The sequence below is a fragment of the Lissotriton helveticus genome, chromosome 4_1 (genome assembly GCF_964261635.1).
Source record: "Lissotriton helveticus chromosome 4_1, aLisHel1.1, whole genome shotgun sequence".
Lineage (NCBI taxonomy): Eukaryota > Metazoa > Chordata > Amphibia > Caudata > Salamandridae > Lissotriton > Lissotriton helveticus.
Window position 1 is genome coordinate 745,236,244 of NC_136063.1, and position 15,647 is coordinate 745,251,890.

Sequence of the window (15,647 nt, forward strand, 5' to 3'; positions counted from 1 at the left end):
ACCTCCCTGGATAGACAAGAAGGGATTTAGTTTCTGACAACCATAAAACATGACAACTTTGCTCTCCCTGAATAAGAGTATATCTCTAGAGTCGTGTGAAAACAAAAGACAGCTATTTCACTCAGTCAATAAGTGCGTACTTAGTTTCACCAGATTGCAGAGAAAAAGAGAGATGGGCCTTTTCAATAAAAGGTGTTATTTATTGAGCAGTCTCTTTCCTCATACAAGAGAAATGAATTGCTACAATTGCAATACTTATAGTTAAGTAAAGTGCATACAGTAAAAGCAGGATTATAAAATAATACTGTAAAAGCATTGATATGGTTTCATAGCCATATGATACTTTAAAATGGATAAAATAGATACATACATATATACATTGACTAATCGTACTCAACTGGTGCTTCTAACTACGCCTACCCCGGTGTACCTGACCTAAGCCTAATACCTGGGAAGGAGTAAGTAAGTAGCAGTTTAAGTTACGTTTGTTTTGCCAAGAATCTGACTCAAGAATTCTCTGTAAGGGTTTAGTCAGTTCAGTACCTGGGTATTAGAAGGCAGGAGGGCTGGTATCTCTCTCTCAGGACTCGGTATCCCAGTCACCCGCAAGGGTAAGCTGGAAACGCCGGAGGCTGGATTTCTCGGCAAGAGAAAAGACAGCGTGTTTCTCAGCGCATCCAAAGGGAGGGGCAGCGTCCGTGAGCTCGCGCATCAGCTGGGCTCTTCGGAAGTAGATAGCTGCTCTGCTCCAGGATTACCACCGTGTGTTTGCTTAAGGCAACGTTGGTATATTTATACCTGAAAGGTGCCGGGTTTGACGTAAGGCTGGACATAAGACGTCAATAAAGATGTCACTAAGAACTGGTCGTTCTTACAGTGCTTTACAGGAGTTCTAGGATGAAATCAAAACAAAGCAGCGGGGATTTCCCAGGTTGCTGGAGGCTTGGATTTGTTTAAGAACTCGTTGTGCTTTCTAGGGGGCTGGAGGAATAGGCTTGCTTAATGTGACAGCATGCGCTATGACTGAATTATGAAAAGGGTTTCTATGCCGTTGTAGGGATTAAGCATGGGCGGATTTTGCGGATCCACGATTCGCGGATTTAGCGGATCCACGGATCGTGGATCCGCAAAATCCGCCTATTTAGCGGATTCAGCGGATTTGCGGATTGGGGGCGGGGCTTCCTCGAGTGTGTGGGCGGGGCCAAACGGACGGGGCTTCCACGCGAGCGCACATGCCTCTTGTGTGTCTAAAAGGTCAGAGACCGATCAGAGCAGCATCGATGGGATATTTGGGAAGAATGATTCGCGGAAATCCTACAGCGAGTAGGAATAACCTGAAGTACACTTGACTCACAACAGTGCTGTGTGGTTAATCCAATATAATTAGAGAATTTTTGTACATTCCAGTTTTGAGTTTGTTTAAATCGTTTATTTGTTGATCATCATATTTCATTCATATAATTCAACATTGTAATCTTCTGCTTTCTTTTCATTATTAAATCTCAAACGGCGTGTTAATGATCCACATGAATTATTAAATGCCCCAATGCATTTCGCACAAAAGTGCGCTTCCTCAGGGGGTCTGTAATAAAAATAAAAATGACAAGAGTAGGTATACTGGTATATTTCCAGGAGGCGGTACAGTGCAACTGAATATACGTGATTAGGAATACTAAGTGGAGTCAACCCAAAAGTGACTAACTCAATAAAATAATGAATAGCGAGAGGTGTACACCAGAGTCCAACCGAAAGTCATGCTTGTGCTCAGAAACGCTGTCCTCTGAGTTTGAAACGCCGGAAAGGGATTACAACAACCAATGAGGGTCAAAAAAGTGAAAGTGACTGTTTGAGGATTTAGAAAGTAACACGAGTCTGTGACTGCAAAGGTGACCGAAGTGGAGGAACCATGAAATATAGTGACTATTAAAGCAATACGGTGTGCTGCCCCATGCATTAGAATCAAGTCGTCAAGGTGTCGGAGACGCTTGCGTACTAATGTACATATCGGAATAACATATTTAGTGGTGGCTTACCCGATTGGTGAAAAGTTCAGAAGAACCACATGTGGTAGCGAGAGTCCGGCTCCATGCGATGCAGGAACCCGGAAGACGCCACGCATGCGCAGTAGCGCATTGAAAAAGCATGTCGGACGGTAAACAAGGAAAAAAGACCGTAGCGGCTTACAGATAGTCCGATGGGTTTTAAAAAAAAAGAAGAAAGTAGCGTGCATCGACCTTAGCTAAAATGTAGACATCCCATGATACACCAAGCAAGGTGAAATGTGTAAAAATAAAAATAAATATAGGGTGTGGAATAAAGAAATAGACACCGGAAAAATGGTGACAAAAGTCCTAAATTAGCAGTACAGTCAAAAGTACTATGTACGAATATCAGTCTGCACAAAACCTGAAAGTAAGGCAATATAACGCTGAGAAAATGAAACGGTAAGTGCACATAATACACATATCTGTGGGTATATCCCTAAATAGGGCATGATATTTGAATGCAGCTATTTACAAATTATCTACATTTCACAGCCAATGGAGGTCAATAAATACAGTACATTCAAATGATAGGATTGAATACTTAATCATAGGTGACACCCAAATTCAAGACGCTCATTAAGTCCTTTATGCTGAATTGCATGCAGTCTATATATCCAGTGTAGTTCTCGCTGTAGTAATTTTTTATTGTTGTCGATGTGTGGTTGTTTATCTACTATCTCCAAAATCAAGAAGCGTATTTGACTTGGGTTGTGGGATTGTTGAGTGAAGTGTGCCGCAATATTAGATTTTGTATTTTTTGTGCGGATGTTACTCCGGTGTTCGTTTAGCCTGATTTTTATTTTTCGTTCCGTTTTGCCCACATATGGGAGACCACATGGGCATTTTATCATGTAGATAACGTTGGTCGTATCACATGTGGCATTCACTCGGAGATTAATGACAGTACCTTGGGTAGGATGCATCATGGTAGATCCAAGAATTACACTGTTGCAATGACTGCAATTGTGACATGGGATGGTTCCTTTGAAAATGGTTTGTTTTGTCACTGTGGGTTGTTTAATGAGTTGTTGAATGGTCTTGGTGCGTTGGTAGGCAAAAATTGGAGGTGTTTCAAAAATATGATTAAATTCAGTTTCTAATTGGAGTAAAGGCCAGTGTTTGCGAATAACCTCTTTGATTTGTCTCGATTTTGTGGAATATTTAGATACAAAGACATTACGGGTCACTTGTTGTTGGGCTTTCGCTTTCGGTTTCAGTAATTCATCTCGGTTCTTAAGCTTTACTCTATCTTCAGCGGCCGCTGTGATATGCTCTGGATATCCACGTTGGTGGAATTTTTGGACAATTCTTGAACTGTTGGTGTTGTATAGGTCCTCAGTAGAAGCAATGCGCTTAGCTCTTAGTAGTTGAGAATACGGAAGGTGTTTTTTCAAACTTGGTTGATGGAAACTTTTATGGTGCAAGTAGTTGTTGCGGTCTGTAGCTTTAGTATAAATGGAAGTGATAAATTGGTCGCCACACAATTTCACAAGTACGTCAAGGAAAGCAATTTCAGTATTGTTTAAAGTGTGGGTAAATTGAATCCTGTCGTTAATAGTGTTGAGGTGGTTAATTGCGGCAAGAAATTGGACCTCTGTGCCTTGCCAAACAAGGAAAATATCGTCAATATATCTGTAGTATGCACACATGTATGGTTGCCAAAGTGCATTGTGTAGAATGTGTTGCTGTTCAAATGAATACATGAAGAGGTTAGCATATGCTGGAGCAGCACAGTTGCCCATTGCTACTCCAGATAGTTGCAAATAGTATTGATTGTCGCGTGTTCTGAAATAACTGTGATGTAAAGTGAATTGCATTAATTCCATTAGGAATACTTGAAGACCCAGTGGTTTGTCAGTTTGTACTAGAGCAGTCTCAAGAGCCTCCAAACCCAAATTATGGGGGATTGAGGTATATAATGCGTTGACATCAATCGTACATAGGACAATTTGTTGATCCTTAGGTATTACAATCTGTTGTAGTTTGTTTAAGAAATCAGTCGTGTCCTGGATGAATGTGCTCATACCTTTAACACTCGCTTGTAAGTGTTTGTCAATGTAAATGCCCGTTGGGGCATGTATGGAGTTGGTGGTGCTCACAATTGGTCTGAATGGTGGTTGACTGCAGTTCTTATGAATTTTAGGTACTAAATAAATATATGGTACCTGAGGGTAATCCTTGATAAGGTATCTTTTGTCCCTGTCAGTGATGATTTCGGCTGAAACAGCTTTGTCGATAATCTTTGTTAATACATCCTTGAAAGCCTGCGTGGGGTCTGATCTCAGCGGCATGTATAAATCAGGATTGTGAAGGTGTTCATACATACTTTGTTGGTAATAAGTGGAGTCCAGAACGACAATGGCGCCGCCCTTATCAGCTTTACTTATAGTTACTGATGGGTTGTTAGCTAGTTGTTTGATAGCTTGTCTTTCTTTCAGCATTAAATTACTTCGATTGTTTGTAGGAGTGACGAACAACGAGTGTAGATCTTGTTGTACTGCTTTCTCGAAAACGTCTAGAACCTTGTGGCTGATGGGAGCCATAAAATTACTGGAAGGGCGTAGACCCAGAAGAGTATCTTTTTTTAATGCTGAAAGAAAGACAAGCTATCAAACAACTAGCTAACAACCCATCAGTAACTATAAGTAAAGCTGATAAGGGCGGCGCCATTGTCGTTCTGGACTCCACTTATTACCAACAAAGTATGTATGAACACCTTCACAATCCTGATTTATACATGCCGCTGAGATCAGACCCCACGCAGGCTTTCACGCAGGCTTTCAAGGATGTATTAACAAAGATTATCGACAAAGCTGTTTCAGCCGAAATCATCACTGACAGGGACAAAAGATACCTTATCAAGGATTACCCTCAGGTACCATATATTTATTTAGTACCTAAAATTCATAAGAACTGCAGTCAACCACCATTCAGACCAATTGTGAGCACCACCAACTCCATACATGCCCCAACGGGCATTTACATTGACAAACACTTACAAGCGAGTGTTAAAGGTATGAGCACATTCATCCAGGACACGACTGATTTCTTAAACAAACTACAACAGATTGTAATACCTAAGGATCAACAAATTGTCCTATGTACGATTGATGTCAACGCATTATATACCTCAATCCCCCATAATTTGGGTTTGGAGGCTCTTGAGACTGCTCTAGTACAAACTGACAAACCACTGGGTCTTCAAGTATTCCTAATGGAATTAATGCAATTCACTTTACATCACAGTTATTTCAGAACACGCGACAATCAATACTATTTGCAACTATCTGGAGTAGCAATGGGCAACTGTGCTGCTCCAGCATATGCTAACCTCTTCATGTATTCATTTGAACAGCAACACATTCTACACAATGCACTTTGGCAACCATACATGTGTGCATACTACAGATATATTGACGATATTTTCCTTGTTTGGCAAGGCACAGAGGTCCAATTTCTTGCCGCAATTAACCACCTCAACACTATTAACGACAGGATTCAATTTACCCACACTTTAAACAATACTGAAATTGCTTTCCTTGACCTACTTGTGAAATTGTGTGGCGACCAATTTATCACTTCCATTTATACTAAAGCTACAGACCGCAACAACTACTTGCACCATAAAAGTTTCCATCAACCAAGTTTGAAAAAACACCTTCCGTATTCTCAACTACTAAGAGCTAAGCGCATTGCTTCTACTGAGGACCTATACAACACCAACAGTTCAAGAATTGTCCAAAAATTCCACCAACGTGGATATCCAGAGCATATCACAGCGGCCGCTGAAGATAGAGTAAAGCTTAAGAACCGAGATGAATTACTGAAACCGAAAGCGAAAGCCCAACAACAAGTGACCCGTAATGTCTTTGTATCTAAATATTCCACAAAATCGAGACAAATCAAAGAGGTTATTCGCAAACACTGGCCTTTACTCCAATTAGAAACTGAATTTAATCATATTTTTGAAACACCTCCAATTTTTGCCTACCAACGCACCAAGACCATTCAACAACTCATTAAACAACCCACAGTGACAAAACAAACCATTTTCAAAGGAACCATCCCATGTCACAATTGCAGTCATTGCAACAGTGTAATTCTTGGATCTACCATGATGCATCCTACCCAAGGTACTGTCATTAATCTCCGAGTGAATGCCACATGTGATACGACCAACGTTATCTACATGATAAAATGCCCATGTGGTCTCCCATATGTGGGCAAAACGGAACGAAAAATAAAAATCAGGCTAAACGAACACCGGAGTAACATCCGCACAAAAAATACAAAATCTAATATTGCGGCACACTTCACTCAACAATCCCACAACCCAAGTCAAATACGCTTCTTGATTTTGGAGATAGTAGATAAACAACCACACATCGACAACAATAAAAAATTACTACAGCGAGAACTACACTGGATATATAGACTGCATGCAATTCAGCCTAAAGGACTTAATGAGCGTCTTGAATTTGGGTGTCACCTATGATTAAGTATTCAATCCTATCATTTGAATGTACTGTATTTATTGACCTCCATTGGCTGTGAAATGTAGATAATCTGTAAATAGCTGCATTCAAATATCATGCCCTATTTAGGGATATACCCACAGATATGTGTATTATGTGCACTTACCGTTTCATTTTCTCAGCGTTATATTGCCTTACTTTCAGGTTTTGTGCAGACTGATATTCGTACATAGTACTTTTGACTGTACTGCTAATTTAGGACTTTTGTCACCATTTTTCCGGTGTCTATTTCTTTATTCCACACCCTATATTTATTTTTATTTTTACACATTTCACCTTGCTTGGTGTATCATGGGATGTCTACATTTTAGCTAAGGTCGATGCACGCTACTTTCTTCTTTTTTTTTAAAACCCATCGGACTATCTGTAAGCCGCTACGGTCTTTTTTCCTTGTTTACCGTCCGACATGCTTTTTCAATGCGCTACTGCGCATGCGTGGCGTCTTCCGGGTTCCTGCATCGCATGGAGCCGGACTCTCGCTACCACATGTGGTTCTTCTGAACTTTTCACCAATCGGGTAAGCCACCACTAAATATGTTATTCCGATATGTACATTAGTACGCAAGCGTCTCCGACACCTTGACGACTTGATTCTAATGCATGGGGCAGCACACCGTATTGCTTTAATAGTCACTATATTTCATGGTTCCTCCACTTCGGTCACCTTTGCAGTCACAGACTCGTGTTACTTTCTAAATCCTCAAACAGTCACTTTCACTTTTTTGACCCTCATTGGTTGTTGTAATCCCTTTCCGGCGTTTCAAACTCAGAGGACAGCGTTTCTGAGCACAAGCATGACTTTCGGTTGGACTCTGGTGTACACCTCTCGCTATTCATTATTTTATTGAGTTAGTCACTTTTGGGTTGACTCCACTTAGTATTCCTAATCACGTATATTCAGTTGCACTGTACCGCCTCCTGGAAATATACCAGTATACCTACTCTTGTCATTTTTATTTTTATTACAGACCCCCTGAGGAAGCGCACTTTTGTGCGAAATGCATTGGGGCATTTAATAATTCATGTGGATCATTAACACGCCGTTTGAGATTTAATAATGAAAAGAAAGCAGAAGATTACAATGTTGAATTATATGAATGAAATATGATGATCAACAAATAAACGATTTAAACAAACTCAAAACTGGAATGTACAAAAATTCTCTAATTATATTGGATTAACCACACAGCACTGTTGTGAGTCAAGTGTACTTCAGGTTATTCCTACTCGCTGTAGGATTTCCGCGAATCATTGTTCTGAGCACCTCATGACCCAGGAGGTGAACACCTGGAGTACCTATAAGATTTGAATATTATGAAAAACTTCAAAACTACCTTATACACTTAAGGAGTGCAGCGGTTTAATATTTGTTTGCGCATATTTGGGAAGAAGGCACATCTGCCCAGCCTCCCAACGCTCACGATTTTTTTTGGGCTGATGAATGAGTCGCTACATTTGCGCTTCAACTAGTTCCAGCGACCAAGTGTGTGTTACTATGCAATCGCGCCGAAGTGCGCAGGGGTCCCTTTAGTGAAATGTCCATCATAGTGGGTAAATGGCGGGAAGACGGTGCACACCTCGAGTGTGTGGGCGGGGCCAAACGGACGGGCCATGCGAGCATGCCTCTTGTGTGTATAAAAGGGCAGAGACCGATCAGCAGATTAATTTTTGGGCTGATCAATGAGTCACTGAATTAAAGCTTCAACTAGGGCACATGCTTTATTGATATCTGCAAGTGTTTCCTGTTGAGGTTTATTTTTTTGTGCCAGGACCGTCGTGCCCGAATGAACCCTGCCCTTCATATTTACTCAAGAAGACACCACCTTGAAATAATTTACGATGGCGCCGGCAAGCTGCCAGCGCCATCCTGCAATAGTTACTTAATTAGCTTCAACAGGAAGCTCCAACTGTTAAAATAAAGCAGGCGCTCGAGCCCCTGCTGTATCTTATCTATTAGAGCTTCCTGTCGAAGCTAATTAAGTAACCATTTGAGGATGGCGCTGGCAGCTTGCCGGCGCCATCGTAAATTATGCAGGCTTGAACTTTTGACCGCAAAATCCGCTCCGATCGCGGATTGCGGATTCTCGGTAAATCCGCGAGAGTTCGCGGATCGCGGATTTACCGAAAATCCGCAAAATCCGCGATCGGAGCGGATTTTGCGCTCATGCTTAGTAGGGATATTATTGATGTATAACCACACAAGGGCAAATAATAGGAATATCAATTCAGGTACCTAGATAAACACACTACACCCACTCCACGAATTCATGTCCATAATTACTAAACTAAGCAATAGTAAACATATCTAACGGTGCATGTGTATAACGATCCACCCCAAAATATATTATTTTGCATCTGAAATGGCATATGCGAAATACATGAAAAATGAGTATAGGTACTGTATGCTTTCAAGCAGTGTAATCATTCATTAAAAAGGATGCATATGTAATTTGCGAAAATTACACATGAAATGGCTCCTAATACAGAAAAGAAAAGTGCGAGACCATTTCATCACATATAAATACAGTTATTTGTAAATATGCTAGAGGCTGAGGTCATATATTGTCTCTAGAGTTCCTAAAAATAGAAGCTCTGTTCTCTAAGAATAGTTCTACTTTAAGCATAGGATGAGTGCCAAAAAAAGGCAAATATTTTGGAATCGGGGGAAAAAATAATTTCGTCTTTCAGGGGAAGAAGTCAAAACAGTTCCAAATATTTTCAGTAGCTTTTGTTTTTCAAAGCTGAAGGCCAAATTCAGAGTTCAGGGAACGCTGAGTGCTTGTTAGCTTAAAAGTTTATTCTTTTTGTTCAGGGGAGAACATCATTTCAGACAGACTTTCAAAAAAGCAGTTTACCGCTTCAGGTGAAAGTTCGACCAAGTTGGAAAATGCCGCAACTGTGCAGTCATGAGAATGATTGCTATCATCGATGACATGATCAGCAGTGCTCACAGAAGGTCGTACCTGGTTGATGCTGCTCTCATCTTGCACTTCACTACCCTTCAATCGCAGTGGTGAAGTCTCAACGAATGCCGTCATCAGGATGGGTAACCGCTGGGGACAACACGATGCATGAGCCTTTACTGGACTTAGCAAAGTATCTGTATCCAAAGGTACTTCTGATTGTAGTGTGAGACAGACGTCTAACACGCATTCTTCTCCGCACAGCATACATCTTAACACAGGTAAGATACAGTTCTGCCAGATGGGTCTGAATGAAAGAAACCAGGTCATATTCAGATCTCTTAGCAGGGCTAATCCAAGGACTTTAGTTATGCGTTCCCGATAGCGTATAGCTAGGATCGTTTCTTCCATTGTTGCTGGAGTCTTGTCTGTGACATGGCTTGCCATAACGAAGCAGGAGTATCAAAAATAAAATGCCTGCTACGAGTCCCAACAGGAGTGGAAGGCCGCCAAAGATTGAATGGACAAAATTAGGAAAGATGCCCAGGACTGCTTTGAAAGGTGTCAACAGTCCCGAAAAAATTGTCTTAAATACACTCGCGATACCATTCGTATCAGAAATGTTTAAGATTTCGTTTAGCATTTCTGCGAAGTGTAAGGGGCAATTTGTTGATAAAAGGTTATGTATCTCTGCCGTTGTCCTTGCAACTTGGAGATCATACGTTTCTTTTGATGACGTCAAGGTCACAGGCGTCTGTAGAAGAACAGACTTCATTCTGCTTAAAGTATCAATTCGAATAGAAGAGATTTTCAAACTGGGCCAAATTTTTCCCTCCCTGTCTGGAGTGTCGTTCGGATACAATACTTGCATACAGCAAGTGACCATGGACGAAACGCTTACTAGATAAGCTCTTCCTGGCACCAAGCCACAACATCTGTGGTCCACTATTAGAATGTAGCTCCCGTTCGAAAGCCGCCTAAAGAATGGCTCTATTCGAGTTGCAGGTGTGCCAAATTGGTGACATGAAAGGTTATTTGAAGTCCCCTCACAGGCCCCATGTAGATTTATACCCTGACACAGAAGTATACCACTTAGTGATTTTTCACAATTATTACCATTAAGAAATACATTCTGTCCTTTTTCACTATAACATGTGTGTGTGTAAGGTAATTTCCATGATGAGTTAATGTATCCTTTACCCAACCTTTCATACTGGCCTGCCTGTATATACTTTTGGCAGTATCGAAATTGGAAAGTTGTTATCGGAATAGTTATGATTCAGTGTATTATCCATTCGATGACAGGTCGTTCTGACATTGTCAATGCTAATCTCTCACGTTTTTCAATGCTCAGAATTGTATATTCTGCTCCTTTTTGTGCCAAGCTGATTTGTATATAAGTAAGGTTAAAGATAGAGAATAGTGACGTTGTGTTGATTAAACGCCAAGGCAAGTAGCCTGAACGCAGATTTTGTAACGTCCAGCCAAGCTGTACAATAGAACGCAATTGGGACTGACCATGTTGTACCATTAGTAAGTCCTGCTCTATTATATCGATTGCAGATGATACAATATTGTCCAGTGAATATATTCTGGAAGACAGAGTCATTAACCCATTGTCCACAACAGAAAGTGATTTTTCCAAATTAATACGGTCAATTTCCCGTATTTTCTCCGCTGTTTCAATTTGAGTTTCTTTCCAAGCTTCGTTATAAGCTGCATATATAGAGGCCGCTATGAAACGTTTTTGACGCTGTTTGCGTGGTCCCATAATGAAATCACGCAAGTCAGCACTTTCTTTAAGTAAAGTTAAGTGTTGCTTAATTTCTGCCAGTGTGGATGTATGTAGCCATTCAAGGCAGAGTTTTCCTACACTGTATGTTGTTACTATCCCTGGATGTTGTCGCTGGAAGTATCTAGGGTCTGGCCTTGTCAATTTGAACCCCTGTATTTTTATTCAGGAATCTATCTTTTCAGTTATTTGTGTCTGTGGGCCAGATCAACCATTTTTTCCAATCAGGATGTGTTCTGTTTTGGTTTAAAATATGGGATACGTCTATCTCAACCTCTGTAGTGCTATTACTGTCAGGTGTTGGCTTTGGAATAGACGGTTTGTTTAAGTCTTTAATTTTGGCTAGGCCTAGACAGGTTGTTTGTTGAATTGTGTCATTCAAAAATTTAATTTGTTCTGGGATCATGTTCTGTAAATTTTGCTGACATAACTAAGTCTGACATCATATCATTAATACTTTCAAAGTCCCAATCATCAGAGAATGTGCTCGGTTTTACAAAGTCACTTAATGAAACCTTAAATTGATGAGGATACTTCAAGAGTTCGACCGGGCCATATATTTCGTAATCTGTTTTGTCCCATGCTACCCCACCGGGTATCGGATTGGCTGTGAAGTTTACTGAAGAAAGTTCTCTTTTCTCGATGTGTGAAGACTTGTGTGGCTTTAGGACCAGGTTGATTTTCTGGCTTGCTGTGTCCATTGTAACATATTTTCCCTCAATGAAGTGTCCCAAGCATAGCACCATGAAGAGCAAAAGCAGGAGGAAAAGTACACCTAGCACCACCCAAAATTCAATCCATGGGGAAATCAGATAGGTTTCTTGTAGTTGATGAAAGAGTTCTTTAGTTTTGTCTTTAAAAGTTTTTGTTGTTGTTGGCTGTTCCTCAGGTTCGCTCGGATCCTCAGAAAAGTCATCGAAATTGATGAAGTAGCCTGATGCAGTTCTGTCAATTATTGGAATTGCTTCCGGATTTTTCTTTGTTTCATTAGCATAGTCTGTGGCTACATCGTTGTAGACAGGTGTTTCTTGACGATTTGTTGTAATTTGGGTTTCAAGAGGCATAAGTTCCATGGCTTTGTTACATAGTCCTTGTTGATTCACTGTAGGTTTATCAAATGTGATTAGTCTCTCAGTTTGAACCTCTTGATTTGTTGCAAACTTTGGTGTTCTGCTATTTCTTGGGAGACCACTTGGCCTACTACTTATTATTGGCCACATGATTGTGGTTTAACCAGGTCGATGGATACAACTCGGTTCTCCTTTTTACCAGCAAAGGGCGGTAGTACAACTGATCTTGTTCCGTTGACAGCTAAGACAGGTACTGCTTTTCTGTAAGAAGGCCCAAATTCCTTCTTCACCGCGATTTTCTCTCTGACCAGATCCCCAATCTTTGGAATCCAGACAGGCCTTGCTGGGACAGATGGTTTCTCTTCAGTGGCTGTTGGCTGTTGTTTCGACTTTATGTTGCTCAGGTCTTTTCTTTATTCATTTAAGTCCTGTAAAATAGCCAAACGATCTTTGATATCAAAGCATTTTCCTTCTACCACTGAAGTCTGACTATCGAGATCCTGGATATGCATTCTAGTCTCGAACAATAGTTCGTACGGACTGAAACCTTTTAGAGAATTTCTTGGCAGATTGTTAAGACTACGTTGGACACTTATTAGATGTTTGACCCACCCAACCCCCGAACCTAATACCTTTGCCGTTATTGATTGCTTTATGTCTCGGTTTTTTCTTTCCACCATCCCATTTCCCTCAGGAAAGAAGTGATAAGATTCCCGCAATGCAATGCCCATGCTGGTCATGGCCACCTTATAAGCTCGAGAGCTAAAAGCAGGACCCTGGTCAGAATGTAACATGCCAATTGCGTCTATGCGGCTATAGTCTCGCAAATCTTTTATAACAGTTCAGACGTCAGCCGAGAACTGGGGTCTACATTTTAAGTGGAACTAGTCTCTTTAATAATATTAATGGGACGCATTTTTTCTGGGTTTTTTGTATTGATATTCTTGTGATATCTAAAAGAAGGGCATTGGTAATACTCCGGGCAGTTCGCCACTGCGGTCTCTGTTGCAGTTTTGACAGTAAAATGCAAATTTGTAGTTTTGCAGGCTCATTCCCGGCCACCAGTATATTGATTGTAATTCTTTCAGAGATTCCTTAATCTTAAGGTGTCTTAGACCCTCACCCATATGTGCGTCTACTATTAATAAGTTTCTCCTGTTCGTGTTTGGAATTACCCTATCCCCCACTCCAGGGATTTGAGCAAAAGGAACGGAGTTTGCATCGATTATGTATGTATAATTGAGTGGATAGTTGATGGGTAGTGCTGCACAGTCGCCTTTTGATGACGTTTTTACCGCCAGCATCGTTTCCCCGTCTACGTATTTTCCTGAACGCTTTTTTGTAGCTACGGAAGCCGGTTTAGTTGCTTCCGCTGTGGCTGTCTCAGCCAATGAATTCCCTGAAACGTGAACGCCATCACGTTCATGACTCAATGAATGTATCACGTGAGTCTTTGGTAGTTCTTTCTGTAAAAGAACTACTTGTTCCCAAAGCGATTTTTGCTTTATTGTGGCACCTGTGTCATCTTTGTAACTGTTTTGAACCCATTTCTGCAAGTCGTTATTGTATGATTTGACGCAGTAATATGAATCGCACACTATTAGTGTCGGGAATTCGCGATCTGCATTATCTAGCGCCATTTTTAAAGCCATTACTTCAGTTTGTTTATCTGAATTGTTTTCTACAGAGTGGGATTTTGTTACCAGAGGTCTCAATTTACCTCCGCGCCACACGTATTTAACAATCTCGCATGTGGTGTTATAGGCTTGTTTTCCCCAAACTGAGGGTTGTGCATATCCGTCTGTATATATTATACAGGCGTACTGTTGTATGGGCCGAATGTCGATTGGCAGAGGATATTCTCTTTCATATTCTAGATTTTTAAATTTTTTCATGTTTGGGCCAAAATAGTATTTCACTTCGTCTGTAGCAAGAGAATTTTCCCATTGTATCCATTTTGGATTTAATGCCACGGTAGGTAAATTACATGGGCTTGGTAATGCCTCAAAGGCTGATTCTGCTGTTATAACAGTAATTCGTCTGCCTTCGGCTTGGTCTCTTTCTTTTGCTACAGCTGTTTGAACCGCATGTACAATGTTTTCCTTAATACTGAATGTTTTTTCAGCTTCTGTGTACAAATGTGATTTGTATGCTATTGGTACCGTTTCTCCCTCATTAGAGGTTAGGTATGTGAATCCGCATCTTCCTGGGATGACCCGGATCACAAGGTTGCGTGTGTTATCGTGTGTTTGCAATTTTGTTTTAGCTAACATGTCTGTTTGCAATGATCTCAAAATTTCTGTGTGTTTTTGAGTCCAATTGATTGTTTTAAAATCTGGTTTTATTAGTTCATAGAGAGGTTTAACCCTCTCTGCATAATTTAGAATGTAAGTTCTTCCGAAATTCAGGAAACCTAGAATTGATTGTAAGTTTTTCAGCGTTCTTGGTGCTTGGATTACAGCACATTTCTCTAAGAAATTGCCTGCCAGGCTTTTGCCTTCACTTGATAATTCATATCCTAAAAACAGGACAGTTAGATGGGCAATTCGTGACTTTTTAAAGTTGAATTTGTAACCCTCTGCTGCGAACCCAAGTATTATGGTGTTTACTCTTTTCAACTGAGTATCCAAGTCATCATCTGTTAGATAGATGTCATTGACATAAGATAATGCCTCATCATCATACATTTGTAGTAACTCTGTTACTCTTGCTGAGAATAATCCTGGGCTGTTCTTGAACCCCTGTGGGAGTCGACAGAATTTTTCTGCGAGCCCATTATTGAGAAAGCGGTCAAAGACCTGCTTTCAGGTGCTATATTTTGACAAAAGAATCCATTAGAGATGTCTAATGTTGTTTTGTATTTTTTGCGCACGATGTTATTCATTAGTGCTGCACTGTGTGAGTTTTGTACATGAGTTGAGGTGTCTGTAGTCCAAAACTAGACGATATGAATCGTATGGCTTGGAGACAGGAAACAAAGGATTGTTCATTTGTGAGGTGCAAGTTTCAATCACCCCCTGGTATTCAAGTTGATCTAAGATCTCCCTGACCTGTTTCTTAGCTTCTTTCTTAATTGGGTACTGCCTCTGTGCAGTTGGTTGACATTTTAACTGGATTTTGTGAGGAGGAGAGTCCTCATCCCCTCCAACATGGTTTTTATATAATGCAGGAGCTTGGGCTACTGCCCACTTTCTTGCAAGTGTATATTTTTTATGAATTGGAATATGATTTGAGAAGGCAGGCATAATCATTTCTTCGCCATGAGGGCACTCCCTGACAAACTCCGGTGGCCAGTCTTTTTC